The following is a 14,280-nucleotide window of genomic DNA, read 5'->3' as shown; positions in this document are numbered from 1 at the left end:
GGCCAGTGCAACTGAGTTTTGTATTTTATTCAGTTTAACAATTACAATTTAAATGGCTGCATGCGGCTAGTGGCTGCCCTACTGGAAAGGCCCAGACTTCTCTCCACTTTGACAGATGCTGCCAAGCTCCCTGGGCCTCCCTTGTCTCTGTCCAGTTCTTCTCAGCCCCAGCTCCCATGGGGAGGGGCTTTCACAGCCCTGTGAAAAGGGGACCATAACAATCTGCTTCTACCTTAAGAATTCTGCAGTATGGCCAGGTGTGGTGGCACGGGCCTGTAGTCCCAGCCACTGGGGAGGCTGGGCCAGGAGGATCACCTGAGCCCAGGAGTCTGGGGCTGCAGTGAGCTATGATCGTGCCACTGCACTCTAGCCTGGGCAACCGAGCAAGACCCTATCTCAGGGGGAAAAAAGAAATAATTCTACAGTAGAGGCAGAAGCTCAAAGACTCTGCCAGGGTAGAGCAGGGTGCCAAGGGAGCCAAACCAGAGAGGACGAGGCACGAGGGTGCAGGAGGTAGGAGCAGCAGAGGTGGAGAGAAGGGGGTGAGGGTGAAGACCACCATGCAGCTGCTGCCAGCCACAACCCTCCTGGTCACTGTGCAGGCCCAATTCCACATCAGTGGGTATCACCCAACTAGAAAGACCCGGCTAAAACAGCCCCAAAGTGACAGAAACATGAATGGAAAGGGAAGAAAGAAAAAACCAGGATCTTCACGTTGGGGAAACCTCAGGATCACTGCCGGGGACCAGGGCCTAACTCCCCTCCCCGACTCCTATTCTTTTCCCACCTCAAGCCCTGACTTTAGCAGTAGAGGCCTCTTGGAGTGTCCGCCAAACCCACTACTTCCTTCTGTGAGGACGTCCCCCACACAACAGGTGGGGCCTTCTGTCATGTTTCCAACACAAGACCCTCTGTGAGGGATCAGAACAGAGGAAGCCAGAGGAGAGACAGACAAAGAGAGAGAAGGGAAAGCAGAGAACCCGGTGGGGCAGTGGAGGGGGCTGTGATCTCGCTCCTGATTCTAATCCCGCAATAACATGGTCATATGATTTATCACCCAAACAGGACACATGTGAGAGAGGGGTAGAGCACTATTCATACTTGTGATGGGACAACAGGCACACACCCAGGTGGTCAGGGCCACCTGGCATGTGTGGTCTCCCTAAGTATAAAGCCCAGTGACACTTCCCCTCATCGAGTTCCATGAAAGACTCCTATAGTCTTTCAGAAAATCCTCCTTTTAAGCCCTTTGAGTGGGTTGTGGGACAAAGTGTGGAAAGGTCTAATCCCAGCTTGGGCATCGCCCAGCTCCAGACCCCAGGCAGCCCCCATGCAACTCGACAGCTTCAGTGACAAGGCCAGAAGCTGCCTGCTAACCCCAACCCTTCCCGAGGCAACACACTACTGCCTGTCCTGGTTCTGAACCACTAAGAGGTTCCCTCCACTGAGAGCAGAGGAGGAAAGGAAGAAGAGATGGGTTCGTTGTGGTTTCCTCCTGCAAGTTTCCCTCCTCTGATGTTAACAAGCGTCTTGGACCCTTTTTAAGCCTAAGTAGAACCTGTTTCCTCCTGGACAGAGGGACCTGGTTTAGAACTCTGATCTGACTACCGAGTGCTTCCAAACAAATAGGGGAGCACCCTGTCCCATCTCCAGGCATCGCAGCCTTTCTTTGACTCTCTGGCCCACAACGAGATTCCACAACCAAAGGAGGTGCTGCCATTTGAAGGCTGAGTTAAGACAGTTGGCAGGTCTGGAAATAGGGAAAAGGCTCTTTAACTTATTAATGTAAAATAATTTGACTTGGAAAAAATGAGGGTAAGATGCAGACATCACGCCCCTTTACCCTGAAATAATTCAGTGCATATTTCCTGAACACAAGGTCATCCACTCACAAAACCAGAGTCCAATAATCAAAATCAGAAAATTAACATTTATACAATACTATTTTTTTTTAATTTCAAAATATTAAGGGGGTACAAGTGTATTTGTTGCATGGCTACACTGTATAATGCTGAAGTCAGGGCTTTCAGTGTGCCCACCACCAGGACAGTGTTCACTGTCCCCACAGGTTAAGTTTTTATTCACCTCAATCCACCTGATACAATGCTATTAATCTGATCTACAACTTTATTCTGCATCAACTGTCCCACTAATGTCTTTTACAATAAAGGAAAAAAAATTTTTTCCCAGTCCACAATTCAATCCATGATTTGCACATTGCATTTAGTTGTCTTCTCTCTACAATGTCCTTTCATCCGGAATAGCTCTTCAATCTTTGTCTTTCATGGCCTTGATTCTTTTTTTAATAATATGAGCCAGTTATCTTATATAACAATAAACAATTTGGAAAACACTTGCTTTCAATTCATCTTTTTGTCAATGTTACATAGGCAAGAGCCACCAGAATGGAAATGAACAAATTACAAAACAATGTTTAAAACAGCCCAAGGTACAAAGCACCACAAACAAAGGAAAAGACTTTAAACCTTGAGCACAGGGGTCAGCCCTACAAGACCCTGGAGGAGGGACGGAAGTCACATAGCAACCACCCTGCACGCACAGCTAGAAAGACTTACGGGACCCCGTGCTTTTTCATTCATGGCCAAACACATGTTTTTAAACCCACAGGATTCTTTGTGTAAGAGGCAGCAGAATTGCTAAAACAGCAGCGTTTTACTGAATTCAACCACAAGAGAATTATTTTCAAGTTTACACCAAGAGGGTTAACATATGTCCTCAACTTCAAAACACACTTTTTCAAAAATTCACAATCATTAGATTTCGGACAGATCATACAATTGATGTGCATATTTATTGGGGATGGTGTTTCAACCACCATCCCAGCATTATGAAATATTAAATACAAGGTCTACTTTATAATTAGCACAAGTTTTAGAATCAGGGCAAAATGGTGAGTTCACGGCCCAGCCTTGGAAAGCTCTAGAGATCAGTGAGCACAGCCTCTGTGGGCAAAATGCATCCACGCACACATTCCGGGCAAGCTGGCTGTCTGACTTCTGCTGGCTTTTGGATAACCTCCCTCCTGACTGCAGCTCACAGGAATGGGAAGAAAGGGCACAGGGTGCAAAAGAGCCAAAATCAAAGTCCACTGCTGTAACCTTAGGGTCACAGAAGAAACAACCAGAAAAACAGCTAAAAACGTCAAAAGTAGTTGCTTCTCAGAGTAGAACTAGGGGTGGAGAGGAGTGAGCAAAGGACTTTCATTTTTCATTATAACTTACCAGGGGCTTAAAAAAAAAAAAACTATGGGCAAGTATTGTTTCAACACAAATAAAATTTTAAGTCTAAGTCTATTACAGCACAGATTGACTACAGCACTTTTGTATTTCCCTTATCGTCAAGACTGAGGGTGAATCATAATTTATTCAGCATGTGACTACATTAAAATTGAAATCCCAGAGTCTTACAACATCAGGGCTGGAAAAGACTTTGCCCATCATTTAGCTCAGATGCTCCCATTTTACAGATGAGGTGACTGAACTCTCAGGAGGCAAAGTTCCTCTCCCAAAGATGTATCCCTGGTTAGTATCAGGGCAAAGATGGAAACCTTGGTCCCCTAAGTCCTAGACCAGTGTTCTTTCATCTCACCAGCCTCAGCGGGGATCTCAGAACATGCATCCTTCACACCCCAAAACTGTTTAAGTACACGGGCTCCAGCCTCAGATTCCTGGATTGAAATCCTGGCTCCACCCCCCACTGGCCATATGACCTGGGAGAAGTGACCTCATTGTTCAGTGCCTCCCTTCCTCATCAAGGTCCTCGAGGGCTGTAGTGAGAATGAACTGGATAAACTACTTAGCATACAATAAGCTTTGACTAAATAGTGTTTTTATGCAGGTGCTGTTATTCAATAAATGACAAGGGGTGGCGAGGAAAAGACCAGCGTTTGTTGGACATTGTCTGTCAGGTCCCATGCCAGGCACTTTACAAACATCATTTTATTTAATCCTTAACAGCCCTAGCAAGATAGGTATTGCCCTTCACAGCTTAGAGAGAAGGAAATTAAAACCCAGAAAAGCTAAAAAAACAAAAACTACAAACTCTCCAAGATTGTACATCTTATTAAGAGGCAGAGGGAGAATTCAAACCCTGCTCTCTTGAGTTCCACAACCCACACTTCCCACCATCACACGCTGTGTAGCTAACTTTCTATCAGTTCCAAAAGAAGTTTTCCTATGCTTTTTGACCCCAAGTTTCATAACATTACAGTATGGTTTTCTAGGTCAGGTGCGGGTGGTTTATGCCTATAATTCCAGCACTTTGGAAGGGCAGAGGCGAGAGGATCGCTTGAGGACAGGAGTTTGAGACTAGCCTGGGCAACAGGCTGGGGAACCTAACAAGAACCTATCACCACAAAAAAAATTTTAAAAATCAAATGGACATAATGCATGCATCCGTAGTCCTAGCTCCTCGCAAGGCTGAGGCGGGTGCATCACTTGAGCCCAGGGGTTTGAGGCTGCAGTGAGCTGTGATGGTGCCACTGAACTCTAGCCTGGGTGTCAGAGCAGACCCTGTCTCTTAGGGGGGAAAAAAAGTGTGCTTTTCTTTAACAAGTTCCAACTGAAAGGGTAGATCCAATTTCTACCAAATGAACGCAATAGCAGGATTCTACACGTGTTTCCCCAGAGGAGACCCAGCAAAAGCAGCGGCAGGAAAAGAAAGCAGCATGTCTAACTAGAGTTGCCCAAAGGGCTTTATAGAACCCTCCCCCATGAATTTATTTATAAAGCATCTGCCTAACTACTGTACCTCTGGCTCTAAGCTCCACTGTTTTTTTCCTAACGGGCATTAAAGCAATGGCATAATTTTTTCGTAGACAAAATTTTTAAGAAATGGGCAAAGTGGCAAAGAATTCCTTATGACAAGACCCATAGCACTGCTAAAAACTGCTCCCTCATGTTTTTATTGTTGCTGGATTTGGGGTCATTGGGAGTAGTAACCAGAATCCTTGCTTTGTGGCTGGTTAACCATTAAAGCACCTGGAGGAGACACTGAAATCTGGTTGTTTATGAAGTCTCCTTCAGTAAAGAAAGGGAGGAAAAAAGCAGGTTTTCAACAGGGCTCAAAACAAGTCACTGTCTTTACATTACCACAAGTATGGCAGGGGGTTTCTGTTTGGTTTTTGAGACACTGCTCTCTGTCGCCCAGGCTACAGTGCAGTGGCGTCATCATAGCTCACGGCAACCTCAAAGCCCTGGGCTCAAGCCATCCTCCTGCCTCAGCTTCCTGAGTAGCTGGGACTACAGGCACGAGCCACTGTGCCTGGCTGAGTTTTCAAACATGGCCCAGAATTCTCTGGCAACGATCCCGTCGAGAGTAATTTGACTTTGGGTGGGCTTGTGACTGCCTAGACCGATAAAATATGACAGAAGTGCTGCTTCGGAAGTTCCAAGGCTCAATCCAAAAAAGCCACGAAGCTTCTGACTCGTCATCTTGGGATGCTCACTCTGGGGGAAGCCAGATACCATAAGGAAGTCAGTACCTGACACCACCATATGGGAAAGGTCACATGCAGGCGCTCTGACAACCCCACCTAAGCTCCCAGCCAACAGCCAACACCCACTGTCAGGCGCGTGAGTGGGTCATCTTGGATGTCAAGTTGAGCCCTCAAATGACCACAGCCGCAGCTGACATCTGACTGCACAAAACCCCTCAAGCAAGGACTGCACAGCTAAGCCCTCTCCAACTCCTCTCCAAATTCCTGACCCACAAATCATGGGCAAAATAAGAACAGTTGTTTTACCCTATTAAGGTATAGGGTAATTTGTTAGGTAGAAACAGTTACCAAGAACAATAAAGAAAAGGCCGGGCACTGTGGTTCATATGCCCGTAATCCTAGTACTTCGGGAGGCCAAGGCAGGAGGATTGCTTGAAGCCAGAAGTTTGAGAACAGCCTGAGTGAAAGCAAGACCCCATCTCTACAAAAAAATAGAAAAATTAGCCGGGCATGGTGGCACGTGCCTGAAGTCCCAGCTACTCAGGAAGCTGAGGAAGGAGGATCGCTTGAGCCCCGAAGTTTGAGGTTGCAGTGAGCTATGCCAACGCCACTGCACTCTAGCCACAGTGACAAAGCGAGACCATGTCTCAAAAAAAAAAAAACACTACCACCATTTCATCTTTTCTTCCAATAGAGCCAAAATCCAAGTAAGAGAACATTAAATCCGTGGGCTTCAAATCTATCAAAACAAAGCTGAATCCTTTTGCATGCTTGAAACAAAAGGGTTTGCTGGACAAAGACAACCAAACCCCATTCATCATGCTTTGGGTGAGGGTTTGATGCCAAACAATAAAAGAGTTTATATTAGGAGGGCTTGGCTGTGGTTATAATAAACAGCGGATATTCCTCCCATTGTCTCCTCAATAACAGTTTCTTTCTGTCAGAGAAAACATTAATATCTCTTAGATAATCCAGCAAAACACAGCAAAGGGGAAAAAAAAACAGGCAAGAATAGAACAAAATTTTTTCCATCTTCCTTTAAGGAAATGAAAGAGGCTGATTCGCCACACTCTCTAAGAGCTGCTTTGCAAATTATTATGCACTGCAAAAAAGCAATATAGTCTTTACTGTTGGAAACATTTATGTGGCAAAAGGCAGATTAAGTAACTCTCAAAGAGGGCTGGGCAAAGATGACCGGGCTTCCTGCCAAGGGATGAGGTTCAAGAGATGTTTAATTCATCCAGCCAGCACACACACCACTACGTTAACAGTCCCTACAATAAATGCCGAGAAGGAAAAAGAACAGCTCAATATTAAAAGGCGACAGTCCACAGGGACCAGAGCTCTGTCAACCTGCGGATATGAAGAGTCTAATCAACCATGAGGATAGCAACAAATCCATCAACCCTCATAGCCTGTCTTCTTTTAAGGTGAGGGCACCTGTGGACAGCTCAGAGTCAGAGGGTAGGCACCTTGAATAAACCCTGGGATACAGGCACATGATTATAGAAAAGTCAGCTTGTACTGCAACAGCAAGTGCCCGTGATCCTATGCTAGGTTCCAGCTGAAGAGCCAGGGAAATTTGTGTATTCTCTCATTGGTCGTTAGAGCTTCAAAGAAAGAGACATCCAAATTTTTTTAAGGCAATAGAATCTATTTCAATGTTCAGTAGCTATTTCTATGTCCTGGCCAATAGCCCGTACCAATATCGCTTTGCTAATGTGGCTACAGTTAGTGAGGTTGTGCAAGAGAACTTACATGTGCCCACAAGTCTTTATCCATTTGGAATGATGCTAACAGTCAAATACATATAGTAACAAAGTTTGAATATCTAAATATTCTTGATATTTGGAATATTTTCCACTATGCTATCTTGGTGATTTTTTTTGTATTTTATAAATGAGCATATAAATGAGGGTTTCTTGGCTGTAGACAATCCTAAAATGCCTTTAAAATACTTTTCATTCTTCCATGAATTACCACAACTAATGCTTAACAATATAGTAATTCACCAAGCAAACCCACTAACATCAGGGTTTATCTCAATTAGGGCAGGAACTACCAATCCAAAGTTTTTCCCACCAGCCTTCATAGTTCCTAAAATTCCTTCCAGACAAATTCATTTCTTTGGCACATAAAGACATCTTTTTATAATAGGCTTCATTCTCCACCCCCATCCCCTGCCTATGAAAATTATAAAATATGGTCATTGTAAATAATTCAGAAAAAAAAAACACCAAGAAATGAAAAATAAAAATCACCAGCATTCTCAGCAACTAGCAGCATAACCACTGGTAACAACCGAGTGTGCATTTTTCTAGAGCCATGTTTCTCAAACTATATGGTGATCTTCCCCCCCTCCCCACCCCAACCCATTATGAATCAATACTTCTTTAGAATAATAAACTAGGAAAATGAAATGTCACTTGGACATCACAGCAATGTCAAATTGCTGCTAAAAAAAATAAATAAAATTCTAAAGTCTTCCTCTTGATTTCTGTATTTACGTCACCTTAACTGGTAACAAGCAGTTCACATTCTTCAGACCACACTAAGAATAACTCTATTTAAGACCTTTTCTCTCTCATAGGTACATATTCTTTTACTGTATATATGGGTTTACATATAGTTTTATTAACTAATTTTTTCCACTAAATTGATCATAGTCATTTGTCCATATCCACACATCATCCTTTTTTAATGTGGAAGCTCACTCTTAAAATGCTAACATCCCTAAGCAGGACAGAATCTTACACATTCACAAGCCAACACCTTCATAAGTGGACAGGTTTTGTGTAGGAAAAGGAGAACACAAGGCTGTGTTTTACCTGTGTCACAACTGTCACCAAGGTCAGCCCTGCCTAAGAACAGCCTGGGGACAAATGCAACTTCTAGGGCTCTCTCTGTTGTAGAGTAAGATACTTGTACACTTTATGCCTCAGTTTTATTATCTGCAAAATGGAGGTGATAACATCTCAAAATCGTTCTGAAGATTCAATGAGTTTACATATACAAAGTGCTTAGGACAGGGCCTGGCATATAGTAACCATTATTATTAGCTGTCATTGTGACTAAAGGGCAGTTAAGAGACAAAAACTGGTAGGAAGAACATTCCAGGATGGACACAAAACCTTCCTGCAAGTACCTGCCACAATGCAGCCCTCACCTTGCCCTACTCCAATAACAGCAGCAATAATAGTTACTGATAGCCTACTATGCACCATTATCAGGATGAGGAAACTGAGGCCCAAGGACATTAAGTAGTTCGTCCAAGGTCACACAGCTATTATAGGGCAATCTGCTGTTATTCATCTACTCAAACATCTCCTGAGCACTTATTTGGTGCCAGGCAAATCCCAGGAGAAGACACACCCTAACAAAGCAGGGCTCACCGGAAGAAACAAACCAATTTCCACATCCCTGCAAACAGGCCAGTGCAATGCCCTGCAGATCTGGTGCCTGAAAAGTCCATCCTGCTGTAATCCTGGCCTGTACAAGCCCTCTCTGGCCCCTTGCCCGGTGCCAGTTCCTCTGACAAGAAAAAAGGGTCATGGCAGGACCTGGGGAGGAGCCATCCCAGACCCGTGACAGGCCTGGCCCCAGCACACACGTCACTGGAGCCTTATGTCCCCAGCGCCAGCCAAGCACACAGGGGGCCCTCTCGTCCACTCAGCCTGTGCGGCTCTCAAAGCGCTCTGTTCACAGCATCCCCTCCTCTCCTCCAGGTACCCAGGGATGTGGGCAAGAAGCATGGCCCCCAAATTCACAGATGAGACAGGGTTCCAAAGTGCCAAGTAACCCTAAACGTCATCAGACCTCCGATTTTAACCCACATCACCAGATACCAAGACCACTGTCTTCTCTCCACCTGTCTCTTCCCCAGGGCTTTGGGTTCCGGTTATTTCACGGCAAACACAGACACAACTCCATTTTGTGAAGAAATTGAGGCACAGAGATTCTGCTATTAAGTGGTGAGCCGAGATTCAAAGCCAGGCCCCCAGAGGCCCGGCTCTGCCAGCTGCCCTATAGCTAAGTCACTCCGCAGGCTTCAGAGGATTCCTCACTCAGCGACTTCCCCAGCAGTGGGTGCACAGTGTGGGGGACCACTGAAGCATAAGGTCCTAAGCACCCCATTCTGACAGCCAAACTCCAGGTCAGAGCTGTGGGGGCAGTAGCTGTCCTGCAGCCCTGGCTCGGGCCACCCTGAAGGTCCTCAGAAAAGGCCTCAAGTGTGTTTATCTTAACAACTAGCCAACAACCAAAGATCCTACTAACAATGCTCTGCCTGCCCCCATGACGCTCATCAAGCTGCAATGGATGTCTAATACCAGCTCTCTTTCGTCTCCACTTTTAGGCTGCTCTGGATGTTATCTTCAGATGATTTGGGGTGTCCAGGTCTCAATTCTGATGTCCCCCATTCCAACAAAGCTTTGGCTGGCCTCTCCAAGGGCCCTGCATGACTCTCCCAGCATCTCTCACTCCATTACAACCGCACCCTTGAATACAGGGGACAGCATGCCCCATGAGGGCAGGGAAGGGTGTCTGGTGGTCCCCAGTGCCCCACACAGGACTTAGCCCACCGCAGGTGCTAAGCATTTGCTGCATGAAGGCCTGCAGTTTACTAATACTTTAACCAGATCTCACCTGTGTACAAAGAGGTCAGCGGCAACCCCAGCCAAGACCAGGCAGCCTGCCACCAGGCCTGGAGTTTGGTGCCAGCTTCAAGAAACAGTTATTCCTCACTTCCCCTGGTCCGCCTATCCTTCAAAAGCACAACTAAGTCTTATAGGACCTAATCCCTATGCACCCCACCCACACAGGTCTTGAAAGAGAAAGTGCTAGGACACAGCAACACTGTCCTTTAATAAGGAAGTTTTCTTGTCTCCTAATTTGCACTAAAAATTCATTAGAGAGAGGCCAGGCTGCCTCCAGTTCACCCTTTCCTTCAGCCTCCCACCTCTGGGTTTCTAAGCTCAAGATAGAGCTGTTTTATTGTTTTTGTTTTGTTTCGTTTTTAAAGAGAAGATGTTTGCTGGTTTCTGGAAAAGGCAGATTCTGGGCATAGGTCTTATGCAAGTTTGGGGAACACAAATCAAATGATTCTTCATGCCCCGTCCCACCTGAGCAGTAAGGGGAAACATAAACACGGTAACTGCTTTTGCCTCCCTGGAGAAGGGCAGGCTGAAAGTCAGCTTTTGATGACTGGGAGCCAGAGGAGCTGTATGGCGTAACCAAGCCTCCCTGTGTCCCTCCTCCTCCTCCCTTGGCCCACTGCTCTAGAACAGCTGACCTTCAAAGCAAGCAAGGGAAATGATGAAAACATGACATATCACAGTTAAATAGAAAGAGAGGGAGGCACGGAGGATTGCAAATCTTGACTCTGATTAGATTTAGAAATTCTCCTTGCGGCATCTGTTTAACATGTGAATAAAGTCAGCTCTATGCAGTATGCGTTTTTAATGACATCAGCATATTGACTTTTATTACCTCACCTGGCAGGGTTGTCTCACACCTGAATGATCCATTTGTCTTTGAAGTGTCTCCTTCTCTACCCATTACTCACCCACTCCCAGCACACACACCCCTTGCTGGTGCCCAGCCAGGACAGACCACTCCCACCTCAGCACTTGCAGTCCCTTCTGGCTGGAATGTTCTTCCCCCAATCAGCCCAGACACAGCTTCCCTACCCAGGATATTTAACACTGCCTCCCCCTCCCTTCCATCCCTCCCCTCACCCCGTAAACACCCACAAGCTAGTCCCCGCTTCCAGCTTTGTTTTTCTTCTTAGCAGAGGGCACCAGGTAGCCCACTGTGCACTTTGTCTGTTTATTGCCCTTCTTCCCCCTCTACAATGGAAGCATCAAGAGGGTGGGGACTTCTGTCCATTCCCTTCACTGCTCTGTCCCCATCACGTAAAACTGTCCACAGCACATAATAGGTACTCAGTAAATATTTACGGAATTAATAATTAAAGCTGAATAATCAATGTGTCTGTGGAAAATACATTTATTTTCTTAATTTGAAACAACAGGCTTACATCCAAGGCCTCTCTGGTTAAAAGGTTCCTCCAAGAGTGTGAAAAGGCTGGCTCTCTCTGACACAAATCGGAGTGCAAAGGGGACCCAGGGCTGCTCCAACAAGGTCAGAGGCAAAGCCGGGCTGCAGGAAGACAGCTACCCAACTGACAGCATGGCAGACACTGGCAGCAAGGCCTTTTTGTGATCTCAGATCTAAACAGCCAGGACAAAGACTGGGACACTAACAGTGAAGCCCAGGAGCAGCGCCTCAGCCCCGGCTGCCCACAGACGACTGCACCACGATCTGTGAGCACATTAGCAGCTGCCACAAGCCTGGTCACTGATTCGGTGTAATCGGAGTCAGACGAAATGAGGGGAGGCACTGAACACCCCAGATCACAATGAAAATGCAAAGGGAAAGAAAATGAGGACAGCAAAATACCTTCTCCTGGGGGCCCTGAAAGTCAGTCCTCATTATTTGTCAGTTTCATACTTGCGAATTTGCCCACTAAAATTTACATGCAACCCCAAAAATCAACACTCAAGGCCCTCCCAGGTCCGTTCACAGACAGGCGCAGAGCAGCAGAACGCTGCAGCCCCTTGACATGCACATTCCCAGCTGAGGTCAAACCACCACCCTCTGCCTCCAGGTTTCAATGCTTATCCTATAAACAAGTATCCTTTTCATTGCCTATTTAGTGCCACAGTTTTCATGCTTTTGTGGAGTTTTTTGGTGATTTTGCTGTTAAAAATGGTCCATAAGGGTAGTGCTGAAGTGCCGTCTAGCATTCCTGAGTGCAAAACGGCCATTATGTGGCATATGGAGAAAATGTCTTAGGTAAGTGGCCATGAGTTCAATGTTAATGAATCAATAACATATTAAACAAGGTGTCTTTAAATAGAAACACACATAAAACAAGGTCATGTATTGATGAGTTGATAAAAGGGTTGCGACCAAAGGCTTGCAGGAACCTAACCCTGTCTTTTCCCTAGGAGCAATGGTTCGGCATTGGCTAATTCAGAGTTGACGGCTTTACAGAACACAACTATGGCGAATGCGGAGGACTGACCACACCCTTCAGCACTCCCCCTGGGCCACCTCCGCCCACTCCTCTTTGCCCACAGATGCTGTCCTCTGCAGACACCTGCTCAGCTGTCCTCAAGCGACACCCCTCCCGGTGTCTGTCACACCACTCTCTTACTGTCGTTATTACAATTAGTAATCATTGTCCACTTCTCACCCCAACTAAAACGTAAACTCAAGGGCAAGGCCTTTGTCTTGTTCATCCGCATATATCCAGCAGTGGCCAACCGGGTGCCTGACACGAAGCTGGTGTCCAGCGCTTGACTAAAGCTATGCAGCCCACGGACAGGCACACACGTGGTCCCCTCTCTCCCCCAGACTCCCGCAGCAGGACAAGCGCCCAGAGAGCCCGCACCAAGGGTGAAATCCCACATGGCTCCTCTGTGAGTTTGACAGGAAACGCCTCCTAAACTTGGGCCGCCCAGTGTCACATGTGGCTGCTGAGCACTCAAAACACGCCGGTTTCCAACTGAAATGTGTCTTGAAGACTTAGCACAAAAATATATGTAAAATACCTCATTAATGATTTTTTAAATATTGAGTCTATGTTGAAATTACACTCTCTTGAATATTCTGGGTTAAACCAAATATATTAAAATGAATTTCAGTCATTTCTTCTTAGTTTTCAGTGTGTCTAGTAGGGAGTTTTTAATTACTTATGTAGCTCATATTATATTTCTCTGAGTCAGTCTTGGTTATAATACCATGAAAAGGCCAGCCAACAGCCCAGCCTAGCCCAGCCCTGGCCACCCCCTTCACGCCCTCCAGCCTGCCTCGCACACAGCTCCAACTGCTCTCCAGAGCAAGGCAGGAAACACCTGTCGGGTGGCTTCCTGTGACACACAAATACCTAAGTGCATTCAGAAATGGGATTCAGAAATCAGGGTTAAGAAGAGTTGAATAGATGAGCCAATTTCACCCACAGAAGGTTAAGTGTCATGAGGACTAAGACATGGGGCTGCCTTGTTCATTATCCAGAACAGTGGCTGTACATAGTAGGGTAAACAAATAGAATAAATAAAAAAAAAATTTTTTTAAAGAGATGTAGGTCTCACTCTGCTACCCAGGCTGGAGTGCAGTGGTGTGATCATAGCTCACTGTAACCTTGAATTCCTGGGCTCAAGTGATCCTCCTACCTCAGCCTCCCAAAGTGCTGGGATTACATGTGTGAGCCATTGCATCCACCCTCAATCCTTTTTGGTTTTTTTTTTTTCCTCCAAAGTAAAAAACTAATTCCAACTTGTCTACTTGTCTACTCATATTTGGGATGGTAGATATACAAGCTGGAGGTAATATGGAAAATGCCAGGGTCTAGGATGGGAGCCCTGGCTCTGCCACGCCATGGAACCATGAGTTGCTGAGCCCGAGTTCTCACCTGGAGAGCAGGTGGTCCCCAGCTTCACTCCCTCTCCAGGTGTGAAACATAATGGAAGTGTTCTCCGCTCTGTCCAATAGAGTGGCTACTGAGCTCTTGAAACGTGGCTGTTGTGACTGAGGAATTGAATTTTTAATCTTATTTAATTTTTAATTCAAAAACCACATGTTAGCCCAGGAGTCTGAGGTTGTTGTGAGCTAGGCTGACGCCATGACACTCTAGCCTGGGCAACAGAGTGAGACTTTGTCTCAAAAAAAAAAAAAAAAAAAGACAAATATTCAAAAACCACATGTTGCACACGGCTACCATATGGGCCAGCACAGCTCCAGGCTGCTGTGACGGGATG

At 45.9% G+C, this 14,280-nt stretch overlaps 1 protein-coding gene across 1 annotated transcript in view; it reads right to left on the bottom strand.

Moving 5' to 3' along the window:
* Nucleotides 1-14,280, bottom strand: part of SH3BP5 (SH3 domain binding protein 5) — a 72,536-nt gene that overhangs the window by 54,895 nt on the left and 3,361 nt on the right. The window lies entirely within an intron of this gene.

This window comes from Lemur catta, chromosome 1, assembly GCF_020740605.2.
Source record: "Lemur catta isolate mLemCat1 chromosome 1, mLemCat1.pri, whole genome shotgun sequence".
In the NCBI taxonomy this organism is placed as follows: domain Eukaryota; kingdom Metazoa; phylum Chordata; class Mammalia; order Primates; family Lemuridae; genus Lemur; species Lemur catta.
Note: the sequence above shows the minus strand (reverse complement) of the source record. Positions and strands in the feature narration are given on the sequence as shown.